At 38.5% G+C, this 7,038-nt stretch overlaps 1 protein-coding gene across 6 annotated transcripts in view; it reads right to left on the minus strand.

Moving 5' to 3' along the window:
• Positions 1 to 1,859, minus strand: part of LOC112235369 (signal transducer and activator of transcription 1b) — a 32,615-nt gene extending 30,756 nt beyond the window's left edge. For all 6 annotated transcript variants that reach the window (XR_006082291.1, XM_042315662.1, XM_042315658.1 and 3 more), the window contains exon 1: positions 1,702 to 1,859. The gene's annotated coding sequence lies outside the window, so the exon portion shown is untranslated. The remainder of the gene's footprint in view (positions 1 to 1,701) is intronic.
• Positions 1,860 to 7,038: the final 5,179 nt, after the last annotated feature.

A 7,038-nucleotide genomic window follows, 5' to 3' on the forward strand; every position in this document is an offset into this window, starting at 1 on the left:
TCAGATGCTTCTAAAGCCATGACATCATTTTCTGGAATTTTCCAAGCTGTTTAAAGGCACAGTCAACTTAGTGTATGTAAACTGCTGACCCACTTTAATTGTGATACAGTGCATTATAAGTGAAGAAATCTGTGTGTAAACAATTGTTGGGAAAATGACTTGTGTCATGCACAAAGTAGATGTCCTAACTGACTTGCCAAAACTATAGTTTGTTAACAAGAAATTTGTGGAGTGGTTGAAAAATGAGTTTTAATGACTCCAACCGAAGTGTATGTAAACTTCCGACTTCAACTGTATGTGAGAGAGGATTCTCGGCCCTCAATAGCATCAAAACTAAATACAGGCACAGACTGTGTGTGGAAAATGATTTAAGACTGAGACTCTCTCCAATACAACCCAACATTGTAGAGTTATGTGCATCCTTACAATCACACACTTCTCTTTAACCTGCGGTAAGTTATTCACCATTTTCGATGAACAAATAAGGTTTTATATCTAAGATGGTTATATAAAGAGCAAAATGATTGATTATTATTATTATATTATTTGTTCCCTGGTCCCATAAGAGCTCTTTGTCACTTCCTACGAGCAGGGTTGTGACAAAAATTCACCATTCATTCTTATGTTTAATAAATGTACCGTGTAGTGTGTGTGTGTGGCAGGCTTACAATGATGGCAAAACAACATTTGAGAGTGTGCTGACCCTGGCGCTAGAGGGGGTACGCAGAGTTTTGCATTCCCAAAGAGTTTGGGAACCACTGATATAAGGAATGTGAAATTATTTATACTTTTAGTTTTGATTAATCTAAAACCAAATACTTTTAGACTTTTACTCAAAGCAGTATTTTACTGTGTGACTTTTACTTGAGGCATTTTCTATTAAGGTATCTTAACTTTCACTCAAGTATGACAATTGGATACTTTTTCCATCACTGGTTACAAGTGATGCCCAGGGACAATACTGCAGCCTTTCCTGCACTGATGAACAGTTGTTTTTTCATCAATAGATTAGATTACGCATTGAACCATTGAATATCATGTGTCTCTTATCAAGATATATTTCTAATTCGTTTCCTGTTCCAAATGAAGAATATACAACCATTATCACATGCTGATTGATTGAAGCGAATTATATTCAGTCAACAGCTATGGTTATGGGGTGTGTGATTTTTCTAAACCTGCATCTTTGAAGCATTGCAAGATCAACTGAAGTGTCTTTATACGATTATGATGATTCAAGCAAATACATTCTGAAAACAGCATTGCAAGACAAAAATAAAATGAAAACATGATTACAAACATGGTAATCTATTGTACCACACTTGTAGTTATTGCACATGCATTGATTCAGTATGCAATTATTAGGTGGCCTAATCACTTTTGTCAAATTAATCCGCACAAGTAACGCTATGCAAAAACGTATGTGTCAGTAGCTGCCAATGAAACCTAATACAATTGTCAAATTAAATTATTCAAAAAAAATAATTAGAAGAAAATGGCAGAAATTATATTTTTCCTTACAAACCAAATTCTGTGAACAGACAATCTATTTTGTGACAATCGTTTGAAATATGTACAATATTTGACCGTTTCAATAATATATCCACAAAATTCCCTGCAATGCACAATTGCTTTTGTGGGCGTATTTGATATGCTATGTATTGATTACAGTAACTACCAGGTACAGTAAGCTGTACCTACCTTGATTAACGTTGAAAACGGTACAAAAAGGTGAAGTCAAGATAGATGGGAAAAGGTTCCTCCACTAACATCCCCAGCCCTTTGCTTCAGAAAACATGTGAACATTTAGGTAGGCTTTTTAATTCTGTATAGCCTATCGCAGCTAAGCTTTTGCATAAATTCAGTAGAGAACCAATCAAAGTCCAGTGCGCGTTTTGGCGCTGTTCTTTCTATCGGGCAACCTCCCTCATCCGCATGAAATCAGAAACTTAAATTTAAAAACGTAACTCATTCAGACCGTAAATAGAAACCTAACATATTATTGAAAAAAGGCATTGGAAGTAATGTCACATATTTTTGGGGTAGTTCCTCCTGTACTGCAATGGAATGTTCAACATTTTAAAAAGCTAATTCATAACTCAAAAAGCTGTCTTGCTGACGAAACTGCATGTATTACAATTGCTTGGCAAAGTTCAACAGTCGTGGTCGAATCTTCATTTATCTTTGCAAGTGCTCTCAGGTTCTGTCGGCGGGAGTGGCAGAAAATGATGGAACGGCAGTGTAGAAACCATGTGGTTTCCGAGAAAGCGAAAGTAGATGGTGCAGTTCCACTGATAGGAAACAGCCTGAACGTAACCTGCTCAAATTCCAAGTCAGTATTTTTTTCAGGAACGTACAATGCATTCGGAAAGTATTCAGACCACATGACATTTCTCATTTTGTAACAGCCTTATTCTAAAATGGATTAAATTGCCCCCCCCCCCTCACCAATCTATACACAATACCCCATAATGACAAAGCAGAAACAGGTTTGTAGAAATGTTAGCAAATTTATTAAAAACAAAAAACTGAAATACCACATTTACATAAGTATTCAGACCCTTTACTCAGTACTTTGTTGAAGCACCTTTGGCAGCGATTACAACTTCAAGTATTCTTGGGTGTGATGCAACAAGCTTGGCACAGCTGTATTGGGGAGTTTCTCCCATTCTTCTCTGCAGATCCTCTCAAGCTCTGTCAGGTTGGATGGGGAGCGTCACTGCACAGCTATTTTCAGGTCTCTCCAGAGATGTTTGATCGGGTTCAAGTCCGGGCATTGGGTGGGCCACTCAAGGACATTAAGAGACTTGTCCCGAAGCTATTCCTGCATTGTCTTGGCTATGTGCTTAGGGTCTTTGTCCTGTGGTAAGGTGTACAATCACCCTAGTCTGAGGTCCTCCAGGCGGACTGTCATGTGCCTTTCACCTAGGAGTGGCTTCCGTCTGGCCACTACCATAAAGGCCTGATTGGTGGAGTGCTGCAGAGGTTGTCCTGGAAGGTTCTCCCATCTCCAGAGGAACTCTGGCGCTCTGTCAGAGTGACCATCGAGTTCTTGGTCACCTCCCTGACCAAGGTCTTTCTCTGATTCAGAGGGTTTGGTTTAAATACGGAAGACACATTTCAATTGAAGGCATTCAATTGACTGACTAGGTATCCCCCTTTCTCTTTCCCTTCTCCCCCGATTGCTCAGTTTTGCTGGGTGGCCAGCTCTAAGGAGAGTCTTGGTGGATCCAAACTTCTTCCATTTACGAATGATGGAGGCCAGTCTGTTATTGGGGACCTTCAATGCTGCAGACATTTTTTGGTAACCTTCCCCAGATCTGTGCCTCGACACAATCCTGCCTCTGAGCTCTACAGACAATTCCTTCGACCTAATGGCTTGATTTATGCTCTAACGTGCACTGTCAACTGTGGGACCTTATATAGACATGTCCAGTTAATTGGATTTACCACATGTGAATTCCAATCAAGTTGTAGAAACATCTCAAGCATGATCAATAGAAACAGGATGCACTTGAGTTCATGTTCAAGTCTCATAGCAAAGGGTCTGAATACTTATTTAAATAAGGTATTTCTGTTTTGTTTTTTTATACACATTTCCAAAAATGTTTTAAAAAACTGTTTTCACATTGACATTATGGGGTACTGTGTGTAGAGTGATGAGATTTTTAAAAAAAAATGTATTTAATACATCTTAGAATAAGACTAACATAAAAATGTGGAAAAAGTAAAGGGGTCTGAATACTTTTCGAATGCACTTTGTGCATAAATCATGATTTAGTCTGCCTATTTTTATATTGAGTTGTTTCTTATTTTGATCACTTTCTGAAATATATACAATAAAACTTTATCCCTCAAGTCAAGGGAAAAAAAGCTTGGCCCCTTGCCCCTGCACACATACACAGAAGCTCGATCACGTATGCAAAACCATCAAAATCAAGTCAAATTTTATTGGTCACATACATACATTTAGCAGATGTTCCTGGGGTGTAGCAAAATGCTTGTGTTCCTAGCTCCAACAGTGCAGTAATATCAAACAATTCACAACAATACACACAAATCGAAAAGTAAAAGAATGGAGTTAAGAAATATTTAAAATATTAGGACGAGGCCTACAAGATCGAACATAGGACTACAACAGAGATAATGATTAAAAAACATTAAATGCCAAGATTACGGTACAATGCAGACAGTCAATCAATTACAATATCAGAATGTCCTTTGTCCCATTATAGGCTACAGTCATTATAAAACTGTACATTTGGATCTTGGATGCTGGTTGGTTGATAGCTGCGAGTTATTCACAATAACAATTCCATTTGAATGAACAATGTACTATGGCATCTGTGACAGTACGCACAGTGTCATTGAGGCCATCTCCATTTTGAAGTATTACATTTTCTTATTTTGTGTTTGAAAAAAGCATACAGCTAATATTGGTGATTTACTGCCACTTGCAGTGCTGGAGTCCTGAACCAAATTGTGTCATTGACTTGTGGCCACTAGAATGTGGTGATATACAGTATTTTAAAGACATTTAAAAAATCATAGTTAACCCAACTTGGAAGACAATGCTCTGATCATTGGCTGATCGCTCCCAACCCATAAGAAACTCAGTTGACTACTTTAAAATGGTTGGAAGCCCTCAATGGCAATGTCCATGCTAAATTGGGTCATATCCACAATGAGTCCTCCAACTCTGAACCTTGCAAGCCTGCCTCTCCGACCTATGCAGAAATTAGTTATGTTATTTCACAACAGTAGTGGGTTGTGAAATAGATACATTGTTGGAATGTGGTTTTAACCTAATAGCATCCAGGAATAGACTCACCAGTTGTATTAATGTGTCCAGACAAGACTGACAGCTTCTCTGAGCCAGGCGAAATCATCATTATTATGGAGATAAATCCAAAGAAATGGAAATAGAAAAAAAGGTAAAACGAATTAAAATGCACAGCTGCTTGATGTGATTGTGTGTTAGCTTTAGTTGGCCAGCCTGCATATCAACCTTTTTTTGTTGTTGCTTAAAATGGACCACCAGTCCGCTTGGCTAGCAACGTCAGAATCTCTGAACTACTGGCTTTTGCCCAAACTATTCACTCTAGCACGCTAGCTGCTTCTGTATACTTTCAATCATTGGGCTAACGCTAGTTAGCATTGGCTTGATAAACGACCTCTAGCATTGCACTCAGACATACAAAAAGGTACCCATGAATTCATCGGACTCTGGCTAAATAGAAAAAAAAGGGTTTGGTTGTCAAGGTCAAAAAAATGTATGTACTGTATGTTGGCTACCGTTTACTCCAGGCGTTTGAGAACAGCCTTCGTCGTGTGTAATTCATGATAATCCCCCGGTTTCTCATACTTTACTGTTTAAATGACAGATGAAGGGTAGTTTAGATTTTTTTTGCGGTGTATAAACCACCTGTGCCACAAACCATTGGAAGAAGCCGTAAACCCAAAGTAGGCCTACAACACATCATGCTACACTATCATGCGAATAGGGACGGTGCCAAGATGGCTGCTTGAACAGACGCTTTTTTACCGAGCTCCGTACCAAACTTCAAAAAGATTGTGAAAAATTTAAATAAAAAAAGTTTAGTCATTATTATCTTTATTTGTTCAAGATGTAAGACCTTTCCTGTGACTGGAATGATAATTGGATCATTTATTTCAGCATGTCCATGCAAAGTCGTGACAAAAAAAGAAAGGAAAAAGTTAGCCGTTCTATTGCTAATCAACAAGAGAGAAACGTGCTTTTAGACAACTGCCATAACTACACTTGGCCTATGGATAATATCATGCTTTCGAATGCTGAAGATGACGAATTTCCCTCTTTACCGGTTACTCCGTGCAAACCTCCACCCTCCAAAAAACCCAACATGAACTCTGACATCGTGGCTACCCTCTCCTTACTCAACTCCAGGTGTGACGCCATTGAGAAAATGGTAGGCGCGAACACCATGGTTATCGAAGGCTTGAAAAAGACTGGAGTTTGCATGTGGTGAAATTAATGATGTGAAAACGAGAGTGGCAAAAGTTGAAAAAAATGTGGAAAGGGTGGAAAAGAATAACAATGTCTACCATAGACGTCTCAATGATCTGGAACAATACACAAGAAAATGGAACCTGAGACTCTACGGCTTGCCAGAGGTGGAGAAGGAAGATGTGCGAGGAGAGGCTATCCGTATCTGCCAAGAAGTTTTGTCTGCAGAGAAGAACAAAGTTGGTGATACCATCGACGTTGTACATCGCCTCGGCAAGAAGCAACAGCAAAGCGATTCAAGACCCAGGGGTATCATCATCCTATTCACTACCAGATTCTACAGGGATGCTTTCTGGAAAGCTGCTAGGAAGAACGCCTTCCTTCAGAGCCATGGTATGCGTTTCGCCGAGCATCTCAGCCCGGAAGACATAGAAAGAAGGAACAAGTTGTGGCCAACGATCAAGATAGCACGAAGTGAGGGGGCAGGATGTTGTATCTATACCTTATGTCATGCCTTATTGGAATGGATTTATTGATAATATCTGTTGGAAAAAAGTTTGGATGTTGCCACACACATACCTACTTGTTAACAAAATTAAGGAAGTTTCCTTTAAAATTATTCATAAATATTATCCTGCCAACCACTATATGAAGAAGTTTAAGGAAAACATCAACTCCAATTGCTCCTTTTGTAATGACCACCCAGAAACAGTTGTGCATCTTTTTTGGCATTGTATGCATGTAAGAAAACTGTGGCAAGACATCAGTAGGTTTATAATTGAACACATTTATGAAGATTTTACACGATTGTGGAGAGATGTACTGTTTGGATTCTTTACATACAATAGAAATAAGCGGAATCATTATGTAATTAATTTCATTATTCTTTTGGCCAAATTTCATATACACAAATGTAAATTTACAAACAGAAAACCACATTTTCGTACCCTACAAAAAGAAATTGAACTGTATTTTAAGACGGTTAAATGCTCTAACAAAAAAGCTGTTAGAATTGTAAGTATATGCATGTCCCTTAAGGTCCTTGTGCAATT

Source organism: Oncorhynchus tshawytscha, linkage group LG03, assembly GCF_018296145.1.
Source record: "Oncorhynchus tshawytscha isolate Ot180627B linkage group LG03, Otsh_v2.0, whole genome shotgun sequence".
Lineage (NCBI taxonomy): Eukaryota > Metazoa > Chordata > Actinopteri > Salmoniformes > Salmonidae > Oncorhynchus > Oncorhynchus tshawytscha.